The sequence below is a fragment of the Protopterus annectens genome, chromosome 8.part0 (assembly GCF_019279795.1).
Source record: "Protopterus annectens isolate FY-2018-M chromosome 8.part0, PAN1.0, whole genome shotgun sequence".
NCBI lineage: Eukaryota > Metazoa > Chordata > Ceratodontiformes > Protopteridae > Protopterus > Protopterus annectens.
Window position 1 is genome coordinate 1,798,994,703 of NC_056741.1, and position 20,413 is coordinate 1,799,015,115.

General features: G+C 38.2%; 1 protein-coding gene across 2 annotated transcripts in view; it reads right to left on the reverse strand.

Moving 5' to 3' along the window:
* Positions 1-19,727, reverse strand: part of SLC38A7 (solute carrier family 38 member 7) — a 456,284-nt gene extending 436,557 nt beyond the window's left edge. For both annotated transcript variants that reach the window (XM_044081294.1, XM_044081293.1), the window contains exon 1: positions 19,621-19,727. The gene's annotated coding sequence lies outside the window, so the exon portion shown is untranslated. The remainder of the gene's footprint in view (positions 1-19,620) is intronic.
* Between the last annotated feature and the right edge of the window lie 686 nt (positions 19,728-20,413).

The window sequence follows — 20,413 nt, forward strand, 5'->3', positions numbered from 1 at the left end:
GTTGTGGTCATTTGGGAACTAGTAGCTGAGCATGCAAGTTTGCAATTTTGAGGTACATGTTGTTCCTGCTGTTGAGCAGTTGAGGCTCTGGACAAATGATAATATTTTATGGAATGTGTACTGGTATTGTGAAGTGAAAGTTTTCAGAAATAGTGAAGTGATAAAGTTTTCAGAAATAGTGATGTGTATGTGTGCTGCTAGAATTAAATAAAACAACAAAGGTCAATCGATTGGCATAACTTGTGTAAGATCTGTCATGTTGTGCAGATGTAGACCAAGAGACCGCTATTGTGGAATGTCTTGTCTTAGCCTTGATTTGCAGTACTATTGTGTGAATGATGGAGCGGTATGAAGTTGTGTGTGATTCCTTTTTAATTGTCGGCAGCTGGAGCTTGTACAGTGTCTAAGGACTGGTCCTTGGTGAATAAATGTATGCATGTAGATTTTTTTGGCTGAGCAAGCGTTGCATGCATCTGGAAGACTGTTGGATGCAACTGGTGATGTGAGTGGATCAGGCTGTAGACGGAAGTATTGTGGTGCGAGTGGACCTCTGTGATACTGGCTACCTTGACGAGGTACAGAGGCTTTTCACAACAGTGATGTGGGAATTGCCACTTTTGCACATTGTAAACCAAAAGCCAGCTAATCTTGTATGTCTGAGGGATCAGTTGACTTCTGGTACATTTTTAAAAAATTAAATGGTACATGATTGCTATAGATTTGTAAGGTCTATTAAAATAAAGTGTTTCATAGGTGATGGATCTTCATTACGCTGCAGTCTTAATGTATACAGGGGTTATATTTATAGAGATAAATGGAAATAGCACAGACTTTGTAAATTGAGATGCTGTAAAGCTAAAAATGTAGTAAGACCATGCGTACTAAGCGGTGAAATTCTGAGTAAACCAATATATGGTGCAGTATATGTAGTTGACCATTGCTGGAACTGTGAAGTCCAGCCAAATAAGTTGACTAATCTCACTATTAAGAGCCCTACTGATGAAGTACAGTAACGGCTGCAAAAAGAGGCTAATTTTGCAGTGACCATGCGTAGACAGTAACAGGATGTTATTGCATAAGACTATGTCTGGCACAATTAAAGTGCAACAATTTACAACTGGTATGCATTACCATAAGTTTTTTTTTAATGCATGTGGGTGCTGTCATGCAGGTCTGAAATTATTTGTTTATACTGTATCATCTGTTGGCTATTTAAACAGGAAGGGAAAATAAGTGGCAGACTGATGCTTTGCAAAGCAGGGAACTATTGCCAGTGCTATGTTGCTTGGTTTTAAATTTGACAGGAGTAGTGCAACAAAAAAAGTCTCCCACTGTAAGGAGGAAAAGGCAGACTAGCAAACAATACATTGGTCTGGTCACCTGCTGTGATGAGCTGTCAATCACATGCAGATAATGGCTCAAATTACCCTTGGCTGTTTGACAGCTAGGGAAGGTAGGTGTAAAGTGGGAGGGGAGATTCCTTGGAGAGCTAGATTCCAGCCTTCACAAAAGAAAGCAATTTAGCATTTGAAAGGAGAAAAAGCTAGAAAATGCACTTTTGTGTTCTGTAGCATTTGCACTGCTTGTGTTTCAAGTGGTCATTTAAAAAGGATAACAATTTAACCAAAAGTAGTGGATTTGAAGACTGCAGTGAATGCCTGTTAAGTCAATGAAGTCACGGCAACTTAAGGGAAAAAGTGGCAGATCTGATACAATTTTTGGGAGACAAATGATGCATTCTGGGATAGTTGAGGCAGAGTAAACAGCCAGACCCCATGTGGTCAGAGTCAGAAATTGCATCTAAAAATATCTAAAAAGCTATAAATAGTCTCAGAGTGCTGTTAAAATGTAGGAAACATCAAACCATGATGAAATTAATGTTTTTTTGAGTCTGAGGGCGCGGTTGTCCTTTAAGTTTAAAACTTCTTCGACGATCAAATCTAACCAACCCACTGTATAACCTCTATCAAGAAAAAATTGTTTTAACTTCTCAATTTCTTGAAAGAAAGTGACATTGTCACTGGTCAAATGACTCAGTCGTATGAGCTGACCTTTGACCACACCTCGTTTCATATGCATCGGATGTAAGGTATCGTGATGTAAATATTGATTTACAAAGGTCGACTTCCTAAAAACACTGCTTTGAACGTTGTGGTTGTGGTCATTAATAGTTAAATGCAAATCCAAAAAATCTATACTTTTGCCAAAATTGCCTAACGTGAATTTTAAAAAACTAGTAGTGTTGTCGAGATCCTGAAAAAAACTAGTGAAGGTTCTAATGTCACCTTTCCATAAAAAAATTAAATCATCAATGTATCTCCTGTAAAACAAAATATTGTTGGTCATAAAATGTGTGGCCAAAAAATTGTTTTCCCAAGATGTCATGACTAGATTGGCAAATCTAGGTGCAACTCGAGAACCCATGGCCACTCCAGATGTTTGTTTGTAATAATCTCCTTCAAAAGTAAAAAAAATTGTTGTCTAACACCAGTTCCATCAAACTGCAACAAGTATACACCAAAGTGTTGTCTAAATCTACTTGTTTACTTAAATGTTCTCTCATATATTCAATACCAATTTGTTGATTAATACTGGTGTATAAAGACACAACATCTAAAGAGGCAAAACAAACTTCCTGATCTACTATGCTAATATTTTTTAACAACTCCAAAAGGTGCCACGAGTCTCGAAGATAAAATTTGGATTTTTGAACAACTGGATTCAAAATGTCATCAAGCCAAACAGAAATAGTTTCTGTTTTTGAACAACTGGCAGAAACTATTGTCCTAAAAGGAAGATGTTCTCCCATTTTGTGTACTTTTGGGATTCCAAATAAAGAAGCAATCTTCGGATATTCAGTGTACAAAAAGTATAAACAGCAAAATCAAAACATCCATCACTGAATAAGTCAAACAAAATAGCATCTAACCTGGCAAAACTTTTGGAAATAAAATCAGCGTCAACTTTCATGTAACATGAATTGTCTGCAAGAAGTATTTTCATAGCCTTAACATATTCTACAGAGCTCATTACAACTGTGGTCCCACCTTTGTCAGCCTTCTTGATGCGCCAATCTTTATTTTTAGCCATCATTTGAACGGCCTCAATCTCCCCTTCTGAAAGGTTTGACTTGTAGTGTGGTAGACTAATAATGTTCCTAAAATCCTGCTCACACTGTTTGTTAAATACAGACAAAGTTGAATTAAGTAACGGATTGTATGTACTTTTAATTCTTGTGGACCTATACATGCTATCTACCAACTTGGTGTTGTCAAAAACGTATTTTAAATTCAATTTCCTAACATATAACTTAAAATCCACAATTAATTGTGCCAAGTTTACTCTATTGTTAGGAATAAATGAAAAACCTTTTTTGAGAACAGAGATCAGGTTTTGTGACAAGACAGTATCAGTCAAATTTAAAATGTTCAAACAAAATTCTAATATTTCTTCTTGTCTCTGATCTTGCCTTTGTTCCTTGTCTGAAGTTTGTTGGACCACTTCGGAGTCCTTTTTGTCCCTGAACTGTCTGTCAAAAAAGGACCTTTCACATTGGAGTCTACTACTGTCACAACAGAAGTGACAGTGTCAACCGACTCTAAATTGTTGTTATTAATGTTACTGTTGATCCCTTTATTACCTTGACAAACACCACCAGGGTTGGCTGTGTTTGTTACTTTGTTGGTAGTCAAAACCTTTGGAGTCTCCTGATGTGTAGGATCAATGTCTTGCTGAGATTTTGATGAAAAAGGTTTTATCAAATAAGCCCTGTGAGCAGCATGCGCTGCAATGTCTCTACGTAGTTTGCCCTGTTTTCTTGCGATAACGGATGCCCTATGTCTCTTGACTCTGGCTTCAATACCCAGGTATAAGGAAGCACAATCTTTAAATGCTTCTGAAATCCTGATGTCTCTATCCAAATTTTCCAACTGTGCCCTAAGATTAACCAATTCAGATTTGTAATGTTCAATCAAAAATTCCATGAATTGTAAACCAGTGTGATTGAATAAATCTACTAGTTTCTCGAATAACATGTCTCCTTGTGAAACACAATTGGGAAACTTCCATACTCTTAGCCCAAAAGGTACACACTTGAGCCTTGTGTTCTCTTGCAAATAATGAACTTCCAATTGAAGAGAAACCAATTTGATACTTAGTTTCTCCAATTTGAAAATATTTTGTTTACACAAATCATGAATATCATTAAACTGTCAACCAGTTCACTTACTTGTCCTCGTTGAGTTTGTGTGTCACCAGTAAAAACGGATTAGAATTGTCGTCAATTGTTAGAATGTTGATGATACCATTTGGAAGTATATTTAAATTACTTTCTTTGGAATTATTGCTGCCGTTCATAGAAAAAGCACTGGTCGCCCAGCGCTAGAACCTGTTGCGCTACCATTCGGTGCAGCATCTTCATTTGAACTTCCTGTATGAACACTAAAAGTGCTCCGATTCCCAAATTGACTTGCTAGGGCTTCCCGTATAGCCCCAACTATCATACCAGACATCTGTTCTTTAAAGTTGATGCCCAGTTCAGGAACCGCAGCTGTAATGATACAGGTTATACAGTGGGTTGGTTAGACTAGATCGTCGAAGAAGTTTTAAACTTGAGACAATAAGGCTACTCCTATCTTGAGAGTTTCTGACTTTACGAACACGGTCAATTCACAGGACACCTTTAACAGTGTAGTTCAATACAGGTTGCTTTTCCTTTACCTATTACTAACGAAATGTTTGACATAAAAAACATTATTTGCAACAATTGGAAAACAGTAATAGGAAATTTTGATTTGGCCAGGACAATTGGGAATAGTCCTATTTTTTCATATAAAAAAGTGAGCAACATCAAGATGATTTTGGAAAGGGGTGCAAAAAATACAAACAGATTTTGTGATTTACCTTCGGGTACTTTTCCATGTAACAAATGTAAACAGTGTAGATTTATAAGTGGCATGTCCAACATTTGTTTAAAACACAACAATAAGACCATTATAGTAAATGGTCATCGCACCTGTAAATCAACTAACATAGTTTATTTAGCACAGTGTGTTTCATGTGAACATTTTTACATCGGGAAGACTACACATACTTTAAATAAATGCATTTATGAACACAATTTGGCTATCAAGAAAAAAGATGAGTTAAACGCTTTGGCAAAGCATTCAACTAATTGCCCTTTGTTTAAGAAATTCATTTTTTCAGTGTTAGAAAAAGTTGATGACACACCATTTAGTGGTGATTTTAAGAACCATTTGGAATGCAGGGAAGCCATTTGGCAGATCAGGCTAAAGGCTGATTGCTTGCCTGGTTTAAATGATACCATTAATATTAAGTGCTTTTTATTAGCTAGAAGATTTTAAACTTATAATGTTAAGACTTTTAAAACAGTTAATTTTGTTCGTTATTATCATTATTGTTTTTTTCATTGTTGACGGTTTAATTTTTATGGTGTATACACATCATGTTACAGTTTTACATCTTGTATAGGCATAATTGAGTATGCTTTTTCATTGGTCAGTCAATTTTGTGTGATTTTGTATTTAAATTAAGTAGTTACCTAAGGGTGCTTTTCTGAAGAAGTTCTTTTTGGAATAAATACAACGAAAGCATTAAGAATACAGATTGGGCTGTCTGTTTTCCATTGATCGTTAGTGGATGTTTGAATTTTACTTAATATTACTCAGGTACTTTTCCCTTCCCACATATAGCCAACCTTCCTCTAGCCCATACATGTCCATATTTTCCCTGTACCCTATCTCACCTAACATCTCCATCTCTGAACCTCTTTATGATATTCCACTGCATGCAAATATTCTTTATAAAAACAAACATACCAACATCCAAAATTACAACCTCCTCTACAAACTGTATTTACTTTACTCCTGAAAACTCAATTTTTATAACAGTTAAATGACATAAAATCAGAACATATTTTTAACATCTCAACATAAAACTCTCTTTCTAGTAATTGTATATATTCAATTTCAGTACATACTATGACATTTCAAATCTAGATCCTAAACTGTACATACAATTTTAAAAATACATACATACCTGATTCACAATTTAAAATACCATAATGTTTTAAAATATGTATGTAAAGTGAATGCCTTCAGTATTTTGTAATTGCAAAAACTGTAAACTTTTTTCTCCTTACACAAAGGGAAACTCCTACTATATTACTTTATTAAACAAAGATAGATTAATAAATATACTGATCAAGTGTGTATATGTATGTATATATACATGTATATATATATATATATATATATATATATATATATATATATATATATATATATATACATACATACATACATACACACACACACATATATATATATATATATATATATATATCAGACAAAAAATTCTACTTAGAAATAAATCCTGAGTTAAGTGGAGAACTAACAAAAACATTACCAATGAACAGATTTTTAAGCAACTAAGAAATAGTACAAAAAAGGCTATACTCATGGATAAAAAGAACTACTACTGTAAACTACAAGAAAATCGCCAAAACAACCCCCAGAAATTCTGGTCTAGTATCAATAAACTCCTTTCTCCAGGACACTCTCGTACACCAACACCACATCAGGCTGATCCTGATACCCCCCATCAAACTGCCAATGCCTTAAATTCCTTTTTCACAGAAACCATACAAGCACTCGCTAGTCACCTTACTCCAGACTACTCAAACCTTCCCACTTCCTTACCCAACACTCATCCAATCTTCCACATGCAGCCAGTCTCCACCACTCTCATCTACAAATTCATCCAAAAACTTAAACCTTGTACTCCTTCTGCTGCTACCCTCAGAATACCTCCAAAAAGCGGCCAAAGCAATTTCCTATCCCATATCCATCCTCATAAACAGAACCATTAAGGAGGGAAACGTTCCAGACATTTGGAAAATCTCCCATATTATTCCCCTACACAAAGGTGGTAACTCCAACGACTTCTCAAACTACAGGCCAATAGCCCTATTATCACCCTTAGCAAAAATAATGGAAAAATGCATTCAACATCAACTTTTAAACCATTTAACTCAAAATAACTCAATAGCCAAGTGCCAGCACGGTTTTAGGCCATCTCATAGTACCACTACTACCCTGTTATCCTTTATAGATGTTATAAATAGAAATCGTAACAACCACCACATCTCATCTGCACTCTTTATTGACCTCTCAAAAGCTTTTGACATGGTAAATCAGACCCTTCTTATCAACATTCTTGAATCCTTTTCCCTGGATTCTCTGGCTACTAAGTGGTTCAGATCCTACCTAACCAATAGACAACAAGCAGTCCTCTGGGAAAATAATATATCATCCCTTCTACCAGTCACTCTGGGAGTCCCTCAGGGCTCTATTCTAGGCCCACTTCTTTTTTCTCTTTTTATCAACGACCTCCATTTAGCAATCCCTAAAGCCACTTGCATACAATATGCTGATGATTCAACTTTAATATGCTCAGCAAGCTCCCTTGCTGAACTACATTCACTGACTTAGAATGTATTCAACATAGTTGAAACTTGGTTTACAAAGCGTTGCCTCCTTCTCAATGCAAAAAAAACAAACAAACTCCTTCTCTTTACACCCACCAGAAAGTCCATCCCTATTGATTTCTCTGTTATTTCCAATAATTCCACAACTATACACCCCGACTCTACCACCAGGTTGTTAGGATTCACTATTGATAATAACCTGACATTCGATATCCACATAAATAATACCATTAAAGTTGTCAATAGAAAGTTAGGCTCCTTATACCAAATCAAAACTTTCTTAACTCCAATAGCCAAAACCAAGATTGCAAACTCCCATTTAATTTCAACTCTTCTTTATGCCTCTCCCATATATACAAACCTCAAAAAGAATAACCTTGCCAAATTGGCCCATGCCTACAACAGCATTGCTAGATTTGCCACTGGTAATCCCTTTAGAACTCACCACTGTCTAAATCTACTACAGCTAGGCTGGCTCGAACTTGAAAACCATCTGAAAATCTCCCAACTAACCATTGCCCATAAGATATTTTAACAGCCCAACAGCACTCCAATACTATCCGACCTCATAATCCCCTATAAAAACTTAAACTCCCTACGCTCTTCTAGTAAACTTCTAGCTAGCATTACCAAGACTAACAACATAGCTGGTGACTCCCTGTTTTCTAACACAGTGGGAAAAGACTGGAACCTACTTCCCAATGACTTAACATCACTTTCCTCCTTGTCTCTCTCTCTAAACAAAAACTCAAAATTCACCTCATGACACACTGGTTATGCCCCTGCAGTAACCCAGACTAACCCTCTAGTTCTGCTAACATTATCTCCACCTCCTACAAAATTTCCTATACTTCATTCCATACTTCTTGCTGCAGAGCTGGAACTGGTGAACACACTCGAACATACTAATGTATTTCTTTCTTCTGACTATCACAAAACATATCAGTTCATAATTCTATAATCACCTTCTATGACTGGCATTAGTGTAAATATTTTAACATATACCTGTATAATACCTTCATTTAATGTAATACCAACTTTTATCTCTATTTTTATTATGCTTCCTGCATTTTTATTGTACTGTTATTGTTTACTATGTAACAACTATGACTCACATCTTGGTATTGTTTTGTATTGTAATGCAATTTCCAATTTAAAATCAAATTGTTTACTACTGGAGCTTTTCTCCCTGGGCCTCTACTGAAAATGGAAATATATCCAGTTAGACTAGCCCGGTAAACAAATGTAAAATAAATAAAATAAAATAAACAGTACAATGATGTGTGAATACATTATTTATTTGACAATTGTTGACTGGATTAGTCCAACTGAGCAAAAACCCTTTTTCAGTGGAGGCCCAGGGAGAAAAGCTCCACAATTAGTACAAACAAATAGTATAACAAATCCAAAACTGTATAAACTAACCATATAACTAGTATAACAACTGAAGTGTACACAAAAACAGTATAAACAAATCCAAAGAGGAAACATTTGTACATCAGAAGTTATTTACAGACGTATACCACAGCACTTTGAGTGGTATAATAGCAGACACAAGAGTCTGACAATACAAACAAATCCAGGATGTAGTCATTAGTACATCAGAAGTTATATACAAGTATATACCAATACACCGAATGGTACAGTGGCAAATAAGTGTGCCTAACCATATCAGAAGTTGTAGATGGAGCTCAAAATAAGAGAAAATGTCATACAGTACTAGGAAAGGAGGAATAATTGGCTAGGGGAGTAGAGACTAGACAGTAGAAGATGAAGTTATTGCAACTCTGGTAGGAGTAGGGGGGGTCGAAATTCAAGGCAATAAGTGGACAAGGGGGGGGGAGAAGATGAGGATAGATGAAAGGAAGCAACTGGGGGAATGCATCCTTAATCTGAAGAGGAGTGTGTCAAGGAAATTTGCAGACTGGGACTGAAGTGAGGATCTGAATGTGTATTATGCTTCGGATCTTGCTGGATGGAGTCAGTGACTGAATGTATGCAGTGTACATGTACCTGTAGTATTTCAGTGAGTGGTCAATAGCCTGGTATTAATGTGTTGGAAGGAATGGCCAAATTTATGCAAGTGTACATCTTGGATTTTGGGCCTGTGACAAAAAGTATGGTGTCATTTTTGTATGTCCAAATAAATGGTTGGAAGAATGCTGTGGTGAAACTGGATGTTTGGTGACTTTAGAGCAGACTGTGTGAAATGTTTGTAGCAGGAAGATGGTGTGTAAGACAGATGCTTGCACAACTCTTTGTTGCCCGAGTGACACTTAATCTAAGTTAAGTGCAATCTCACAGTTAAGTATACATGTTTTGGGAGAAGAGGGTTGGGTTGCAGATGTTCGCTTATGTCTGAAGTATGTGTTTGTGTATTTTAGGTTGTGTAAATGTGTTAGGGGAATGAAAGCACACGTGTGCTCAACAGGTGTTGAGCTTCCATTAGCAAATTTATCTGGGTTTTGTCTACATATTTCTTTCCAATAACATGGTCATCAACTTGCATTCTGTTGACATATTACACAATCAATTTTCTCTAAACACAGACCTCACACAATCAGTTAATGATAAAAGCACCTATCTACCCTGTAAAGTAGTAATATACTACAACAAAAGACATTCATTTCAGTAAAGATATGTGACAGAATGAATAAATCCTGCAAGTGTTTTTCAGTAAAACATGCAGAACACACAATTATGCAGAGTTTAAATGTAAATGTTTATTTACTCCTTTCATAAAAGTTAGGTGTTAGAACTCTCGCAGTGTGTAAAACATATGAAAAAAACTGAAAGCATACTGACTATGAAACTGTTTTCAGTGAAAAAGCAGCAAGACTTAAAAAGTGCAAATAAATTCGCTTTTCAAAGTCCATGTTTGCTGTGTTTCTTTGATGTGCCTCTTCAGATCAAGGATGCATTACTTTAGCTTGACCCCACCTGCTCCCACAGCTAAACGTTAAGCACCCAAAAAGCAGACCCGAAACTCAAAACAAATTTTAAATAACTGTTCATCCTTAACGACTTCTTTAGAACACCTTCACATCATAAACCTTCACTTTAAAGATCTACAAAATCACATGACACTGAAAAACATAATTCTAAAAATAACTCCACATAAAATATTTGAAATTAACTTAGTTAAAAAATTATACAAGTAAACTGAAATATTTTAAGAGTAAAAATATTACAAGAGTATGTAGGCTTCCATCAATTTTACTTAGAAGAATGAAAGGGGAAAAAACATTAGTAAAAACAAATTTCATTAGAAATGGCATGCTATTTCTTTTGTTTAGAAATGGCTCTCTATACTGTAAGAGTATTAAATTAAAATTATAATCAATAAACTTATAATGGGGCAGGTTTTTGACTCCCCCCCCCCCCATCAACAACAGGCCTAAGGAGTACACTGTATACATTTTTATGTATCGTGGGAGTACCAAATATGGAAGGAATAAGGAGTCTTATTCACTTCCATAAATTTGAATTTTTCTGGTTTATTTCCCCTTGTATAAGAACATCATGTAAAGTACTGTATAACCAATTCTACCATGAGCAATATTTACTTGATTTTTAGAAACTTCTTCATAAAATCCATTATTTAATATATCCATCATTTTACACAAGTAGTCAAAAACATTCATAACAACCAGACCACTTCCTTTCTTGGATTTCATCATACAAATGTTCTTAGTAGAACAAATGTTAGTCAAGATCTCATTTTCATGGGAGGGTTCAGATTGCCAGACATCCACCCCATTTCTTAAAACCCATTTTCAGCGGAGGCTCAGGAATAAAAGCTTGACATTTAAGTTGCATGTGATGCACATTTATAACTGATGGGTAAAACACCTTACATGAGCTTAGATACATGATTTGTAAATATTTCTTACATGAACGTACCATTTTAAACACAAAAGAACTAGCAAAATTAACATATATTGCCTAATTATTGAACAGAAAAATAATATACAATAACTGTTAATGTATTTATCTCATTATGGCTACAGGGAAAGAACAAAAACTGGACTGTTTTTGAGATTAGTAATAATTTACAGACAGACAAATAGTAATGTAGCTTAAAAACTGATGAGAGAGATATGAAAGGAGAAATCACGGAAATGACCAGGAGGATAAATTGACAGAGGAGGAATTGTAGTTAGGATGGGGTGTGAGAAAAGAAGGAAAAGTAAGAGTTTAGGAAATTACTGCAGTATGAGGAGGAAAGATAACGTGCAAAAGGTTGGGAAACAAAGTGGCTGTAAAAGTTGGAGAAAAGTAATCCGAGTAAAGCTACCCAGGTGAGCAGAAAGAACAGAGCCATCTTTTTTACAGGTGCTGTTTAAGCTAAGTTTTGAAACTATTTAAGTTTTCTATTTGTTGCATCTGTGAGGGAGTTTCATTCCAGACTTTTGACACATAACAGGAATAAGCACAGCTTCCAGTAGTGTTGAATGTCTTGCTGATACATAGTAAGACCATACTGCTAGAGAGTATAATAGATTGCGGGCATCATTTAGTTGTGAGTGTATCATTGGCTTGGAAGTTTAAGCCAGTTTAATTGTTTTAATGCAAGGCAGTGGTGTGTTTTATATGGTGGATGGTTGCAAACTTCACTATTTTGTAGTAGCAGGTGGCTATATAGTATTGATATTTGTTCATGTAGGTACTACGCTATCGGCCCAAGGGCCTAGATAAGCCTAGCCAACAAGGTTCCCTGGCTTATACCACCCAAGAAATTTATTTTCCTGTGCCACTGTCAAGCAGAGACACAGAAGTGATCCCAGTGATGTATTTCCTATTTCCCATCCACTCATCACAATTTTTCTTGAAGAGTGCTAATGAAGACCTTTGCTTGACATAGATGGGTAGCCTATGGTATGGGAAGTCTCTGGGACAGGAATCTATCCCTCCAGCATGCCCTGTTTATTATGGTGACAAGGTTTAGGTCCCTAGAGTGTGTAGCTCGGAGGGATTGGGATTTCTTTAGGTGTAGCATGTCCAAGAGCTCTGAGTTTGACGTAGCTTTATATGTTAGGCCGAGATCACTTCAGAGTAGGAGATATGCTATGGAGTAAAGCTGGAGTTTTTTGAGATTGTCAGTGTAGGGCATCTGATTTGAGGCCAGTAATCCTCTTTGTGAGATACTTCTATGCACTTTCCAGCTGCTGCAGATGTCTTATGAGGTACATTCCAAAAGGGGCGTTGTCCTCTATAATGGGTCTAATGAGTGTCGAGTAGAGAGGAACAATGACCTCTTTTTTTCCTGGATGAGAACCCTTTTATGATGAGGTGTGCCACGTAGAAGGACTTCCTGACTACTGCGGCGATGTGACCATCAGAGGAGAGACTACTGTCCACCTGGGTCCCAAGGTCTCTTATCACATATTCGGTGTTAAGTAGATTGTTGCCTATGTGGTAGTTCATGGGTACAGAGTTTTTACCAAAGGGGATGACACTGCACTTTCTGGCACTGAGCTTGAGACCATGGCTCTGACACCAGGCATCTGTCTCCGCGAGTCCCTTCTGTAGGATGTCCACATCATTTGGGGACTTGACTATGGCTCCTAGTTTGCAGTCATCTGCAAACTTCGTTAGCCAGAGGCCTTCTGTGTTAGCCTGTACTTCAGAGAAGTAGATACCAAACAGGAGAGGTCCCAGGACAGAACCCTGTGGTACTCCACTTGTCACTGCTTTGAGGTCAGATTTGGAGTCTGCAACTTTTACAGTGTGGGTTCTGTCAGTGAGCCAGTTGGCAACCCATCTTGTGACGTAGGGATTTATACCTAGTTTAGTGAGTTTAGGTATAATTCCAGAATGGGGGATGGCGTTGAAAGCCTTAACGAGGTCAAGACAGGCTGTGTGAACCACCTTACCCTCATCTACGGCTTTGGTGATTGCCTCAAAGAAGTTGATCAGGTTCAGGAGGCATGATCTGCCTTTCACAAACCCGAACTGGGTGGGATCCAGAGTTTGAAGGTTAGCAATGTCTTTGTTAATGAGTTCCATGATGATACGTTCCATGGCCTTGCAGACCAGGTTCGTCAGGCTAACAGGTCGACAGTTCCCAGGATCAGTGGTGGCTCCCCCTTTGTGGAGTGGGATAACTGTTGCTGTGCGCCATTCAGTGGGCACAAAGCCTGATGCGAGGCTATTATTGAACATGGTGCTTAAGTGGGGAGCCAGTTCGTTCTGAAGGTCATGTAAAACGCAGCCTGGGATGTTGTCCAGTCCCATGGATGCTGTGTTTTTGGCTTTAGAGAGTAGAGCTTTTACCTGTGTAGTTGTGATTACAGGGGACTCTGCATTCTTCCTGTATAGATATGGGCCCTTTAGGGGGTGAGGGGGGAGTAAAGTTAGTACTGAGCCTATCTGCCAAGATGTTGGCAATATCAGTTGGTTCTGTAATTTTTGTGCCGTTGTGCTGTAACACAGAGCAGATCTGGGTGTTGCCATCGAGATTCTTGACACAGCTATAGAATGCTTTGTGGTTGTCCTCAGAATTAGTGGCGATTTTGTTTTCATAGCTAGCTTTGGAAGATCTTATAAGGGATCTCAGCTTCTTACTGAGGCTGACCAGGGAGTTCCTCCACTCATGGGATTTTACTCTATAAGAATGGGGGAAGCATATAATAGAGAAGGAAGGAGGTATGATGCTGCAAAGGTAATCATTGCTTGACCTATCAGGTAGTGTTTCACCCTATAGAGGGAGACAAATTTTTTCCTAGTTTTCTCGATGGAATGAAGTATATGGTGATCAAATTTGAGACTGTCACCTATTACAACTCCAAGTACTTTAGTTTGGCTTACAGATTCTATTCATGTGTTATTTTTTTATCTTTATTTATTTGACATTTGTTTACCGGGATAGCCCGACTGGGCAGATGCCCATTTTCAGAGGAGGCCTGGGGGAAAAGTCCCAATAGATACAAAACAAAAAACATACGATAAAACTCGTACAGCAGGTGCAAGTACAAAGGAACACAAATTGTACATAAAAATGATAGCTGAAAGTACATATTACTGGTAAAGCATTTACAAACAATGGATAATATAGGATTTGCTTAAAGCGATGTATATTTACTTTACTTTACCTAGGTAGATGTAACAAATTATGATACACAATAAACAACGTCTAATGTATTGCTGATGGTGAAGTAATATGAAGTATGTGTTTCTGGTTAGGTGTCGTTTTAGAGTCAACAGCATAAGCTTGTTTGCTGTCATTAAGCATAAAGTCAGAATTTTTTAGCCATATTTAAAGGTCAATGAAAGATTTTTGAGTGAGTTCCCATAATTTGGTTATGGATAGGGCAAAGTAAATACGGGTTGAATCATTGGCGTACCGTATGAGTGTAGCAAGTGTTATAGCAGTGTGAATTTTATTTATAAAAATGTTAAATAGAAGGGGGCAGAGTACTGACCCTTGGGGATCACCAATAAAGACTGGTTGAAATGCTGAACGGTACTGCTGGATAAAAGAGTGCTTACAGATGTATACGATACACCTCACACTGATCAATTACACTGCAATGACCATGAAACAGTGGCAAACCAGTTTGCAGCTAAGCCATGATAAAGTACAATTATCCCTGGGATAAAAATTCAAAGGAGGATATTCCAGGGTGTGAATGTTGTCACTGCTGATCTTTTGTCTTGCCCTTATCCTATTAGGCTGTCTATTTAAATTAGATCATGATCACAATTTGGCTGCAAGACAACAACAAAGTATAAAGACTTATCTCCTTTTTGTGGATTATTTAAAAACTATATAGTTCATTGGATGAGGAGCTAAAAGCACAACTGGAAGTGGTCAAAACTCTCTCAGAGGATATAAGAATATCATACGGTCATGATAAAAGTCCAAAAGCATGTAGCACAACTGCAGAATAACACTGTGCTGACTGTGATGCTATATCCCAAGCGAACATGGTTAGTCTGAAAAGGGTGTACAACCTAGTTCCCCCACTTGATAATTGTTTCACATCCATGTGGTACTGTCTGCAACAACTTGTCCACAGGTTCACAAGTGTGTACTAGGCTAACGACTCCAAAGATCTTTTTAAGCCTAGCCATGCATCCTAAATCTGACAATTTCTGGTACACTTGATAAGTGTAAGTAGAGGCTTGGGAGATGAAATATTTACAAAGAGGGGCTTGGGAGATGAACCATTTACAGGATGCCTGTGTCCATCATTTGAGGTGCTAAACCAGCAATAAATTTCCTGTTCCCTCATCTAGTTTTCCAAGTTACACTTGAATTGGGTTAGGGTGGAACTCTGTTTCACATGGAAGGAAAGCCTGTTCCAGAAAAGAGGTAGTCTCTGGGATACATACTTGTCTCTCCTGCAAGTCCTACATATATCACAAGCAAGGCTTAAGTCTTTAGAATAGGTAACTCTGGTGCTGTTTGTTTTGTAGATATGCAGGAGATCCATCAGGGTTGGTTCTGACAATGCCTTGTATGCCAGGCATAAATCTCCCTTCAACAGCCCTTAGGAGACAGAATACTGTGATAGGGCCTTGAGGTGGTCTGTAGAGAACATGTTACTTATGCCCTGTATTCTTAGTGAAGAACCTCTGTGGACGTTCCAACTGTTGGATATGCTTGGTTAGGCAAATATCAAAGGGGGCACTGCACTTAAGGACAGGTTTGATGAATGCTGAATCCATCCATCCACAACCCCCCCCCCATTTCCCCCATTTTTTGCACATGGGGTCAGAGTGTCATTTCAACAGTGATATTCATCTTGATCCAAGGTTTGCACAGCCTCTTGCTGTCAGGTGTCAACTCTATCTACTGTGCTGTGACCTCCATGGACCTACATGCTATAGCTTTGTTTACAAGTTGCACAGCATACAACAAATTTCTCATTACTGTACACGTGATGGTCAAAAACAGGATTACTGTCTATGTGTGTCCTCAAGTCCCTGACTACAGAGTTAACTCTTATGGGTATGTTGTCAAGGATAGTTATCAGGGGTGGAAGGATACTATTATGCATTTATTGGCATTTAGTTTTGGTAACATGGCTCTGACAGAAGTTATTTGCCCTTATCAACCCTTCCTGGAGAACATGTGTCAGTTGGGGATTTTAGGATTGCTCCTAATTTGCAATCATTTGCAAATTTAGTGAGCCAAAGACCCATGACACTGACCTTGACTTCAGAGAAGTACATGCCAAAAAGGAGCGGCCACAGGACCAATCCCTGAAGAACTCTGCTTGTGACTGGCCTCTTTGTACAGGTGGACTCTGTCCTGTATGTGAGCCAACTGGCTATCCACCGGGTGACATACGGATTTATACCTAACCTCTTCAGTTGGTCAACAATGCCCAAGTGGGACATCGTGTCAAATGCCTTGGCATATCAAGATAGGCAGTGTGAACCATTTTGCCCTCATCTGTTACTTTATTGACCCTCTCAAAGAAGTCCTCCAAGCTAAGTACGCATGACCTGCCCTTGATGAAACCAAATTAGGCTGGGTCCAGTGTCTGCAGGTTTCCTATCTCATTACTGATCAGTCTCATATTAACTCTTTCCGTGGCTTTACATAAGAGACTGGTAGATTTTATGGGTTTGTAGTTTCCAGGACCTGTAGATTTTCCACCTTTGTGCAGGCAGAGAGAAGGATAAAATTACAGATGAATTTGTCTGCCAGTAGATTTGCTACATCTTCTGGCTCAGTACAGGTGGCTCCATTAACAATGAGTTCTGCATACAACTGCATATTCCCCTTGAGGCTGCAGTCATACATAAAGAAGGCCCTGTGGTTGTTCTTGACCTTAAAGGCCAAATTTACCTTTGGTAGACTACCTGTCCTCGGAGTTGTTTGTTTAGTTTAATGATGGTTTTGCCATGACATTCTTCCTTCTGTTATACAGACTACTGATTATATGATTTCACCACGGTGGCTTGTTTTTTGAGTTAGTTCTGTACTTCTTCCTAATGGATACAGCTGTGTCTATGCAGCTATTAACATACTTGTGTAGGAGTTTCTGTGAACAGTTCTGTGTAGGTAGCAGTGTTCTCAGGGTTTATGGGAACTTTAAATGTTGCCAGGTACTCACTTAATAGTAGAAAGTTAGCCTTAGAATAGTTCCTGAACAATCCAGGGTTAGTAATGGCAGCAACAGCTTGCCAGAGATGGGTACAGCATACTGACACAACAAGGAAGCCTTCTCTGTTCCCTTTCCAAGGACCGACAAGAGTGGCTCTCCACTGCCATGTGAAGGGACCTCAACAGCCACAGAGGACGTGGCTAAACCGAGGTCCATACTGGCTGTAGGTGTTACACCAGCGGGATCCATGGTAAAAGATGAGTGGTCGGAGGTACAGTAAACGGCCACAACAAAGAGTCACCCACCTGCAGCTGAGGCAAACTGCTAGCCCACTGATGGTGGCTAAAGTTGTTTGCTTATTTTTTTTTTTGTGTGTGACTGGAAGAAGGACCGACCATGGGGCCAGTAGTTTGTTCCATGACCAAGCCAAAAATGGTGATCTGTCCTTGGGAAGACCAGCAGCAAATGGCAGTAAAACTACATGTCTTTAAAAGAAACTTTTTTCACAATAAAGCACAAAAAAAGAAACACACACTTTAAAACAACTTGCCAGCTCCAAACAAGTAAAATAAACACAATTTATCCACAGAAAAATATGCTTTCAGTTACTTTACACAACTTTTTAAACAGACAAGAAAAAATTAGCACTCACATTTAAAAGTACGATACTGTCTTAAGACAGTCCATTAAAACACAAAACATCTAGCTTTAGAGTAACTTTTCTGAAGACAGAAGTGATAAATCACAAACAATATTTAGAAAATTAAAGTCCCCCCCCCAAAGGAAACTTATCTGCCCAGCAAATGAACAGCACCAAGTCGACTGTCGATCCTTGAAAGCCTTAGAGGAGTGTGCTGTTCGGTGGCAGTAAAGCTCTGAAGGGCCTGGAACCCAAACATGTCTTTTAATAAGCTCAACTTCAGCTGTCTGACAGGTTGAACATGTGCAAGGTGCCCTGAAGCTTTGGAAATTGGCCATCTGTTATATCCCTGGCAGGATATAACCCATATACCCAAGGGTACTGCTTCAGTGATCAATATGATGAACATCTAATGATTTAAATCTCTACCAATAAACACTCTGGAGGGTTAGTATATTAACCAAGGTTTACCCCACCTCTGAAAAAAAAATCAAATTACACATAATGCAAAATGACATCCTCACTGTCTTCAGTTGGGACCCTGAGAATTTTATATCTATCTGAATATTAATTCCTTGCCTGACCTACTTTACCATTCTAGAATCGGGAAAAGTGTGGGTATTGGCAAGGTGTAAATGGTCTCTTATTTTGTAACTCCTACAATCACATGACTTTGTAATGCCAAGTTGAGTCTGCAAAGAAGTATTTTAGACTAAACACCATTCTAACTAACCCTGTCAGCTCCATTTACTGTAATTAAATTCTTGTACTGCATACTCATTCAATCCAAAGAAACTTACACTCCGCTCCAACACCTCAGAAGGAACAACACATAATGACTATTTACATCCACATCATAACGTGTACTGTGGAGGCAGATATACTGATTTAATGGTAGTATACAGACAAAATTATTTTAACAGTTTGAACAGGGCGAGTTCCCCAGTAGAACCTGTCTTCGGATGGACTACGATAGCAAAGTCTGAATCATTCAGAATGCAATTATGCAGAACAAATGAAGGAAACAGCCTCACGTTAATCAATTGTTGTCATTCTGCATGCAGAAAACACAATCATATCCATCATGATAATTCCCGTTTATGCCTTGACTGCTTCTGCATTTAACAGTCGTTACGAATCACATCTGATGTTTCTCAGCTAAACAACATCACATGCACGACGGTCACCTCAGCAGGAAGAAGGTGTTTGTCCAGAATACCGAGTAAACGGGGATTAATGCTCTGCAAACCAAATCAGTGCTCTATATATATATATATATATATATATATATATATATATATATATATATATATATATATATATACATATGCTTAACCACATACTACCAAAACAACAAAATTTAAACCATCTCAATCCTCAACAAATGCTCTACAACACTACAGGGTACCTACCAAGAAATAGATGCAGTCAATTATCTCCCATGTCGACCACCGTCAACCTGACACTTTCAATCCAGCATCCCAACAGCTGAGCCAGCACCTCCTCAGCTCACTCACCACGTGACCTTAGCCCAGCGCCTGACCCTCACGAGACGTGTGCATCGCAGTGCATCGTGGGGATAGTAGTCCAACTGCAACTCGTACTGGTCTGCTGCCCAGAATTCATTCGATTCTGTAGTTCTGTTGCGTTCCCGTTTCCGCTTAAGCAAGATATCGCATGCCTGAGCCTCACAACCTGTAAGCGCCAGAAATCTGGACAAAGCCCAAAGTATTGTGGGCGGCCGACCCAGCCCATCCCAAAAACTATGAATAGATTTTAAGTATTGATCTTAGAAAAGTGTTAGAATAACAGGATTTGTGCGTAAACTAGGGTCAGACTTTTAAGTATTAGTTTTAGAAAGGTGCTAGCCTAGAATAACAGGATTTGTGCGTTTTCTATAGGATATTAAATGTGAAACTCATATGTATATCATTATTTAATGATTTCAATCTTAATTGTTTTGCCGGAAAACCCATCATTTTTTGAGGACTGGACCGTTGAGAGGGATGTTTATGATTCTGATGGTTGAGTACTAGGTCGAATTGTCAATGATAAGATGATGTAGGTAGCTACTTGGGGCAGTTGAAGGGTAAACTTGATGGCCCAGCTCAAAGGCATTGGAGTCGTTCATACCTCTCACCTGTACATATTTTCACAGAATTTTTTGCCTTATATTTTTGGTGTGTTCCTCAGAAACTGTGTCTG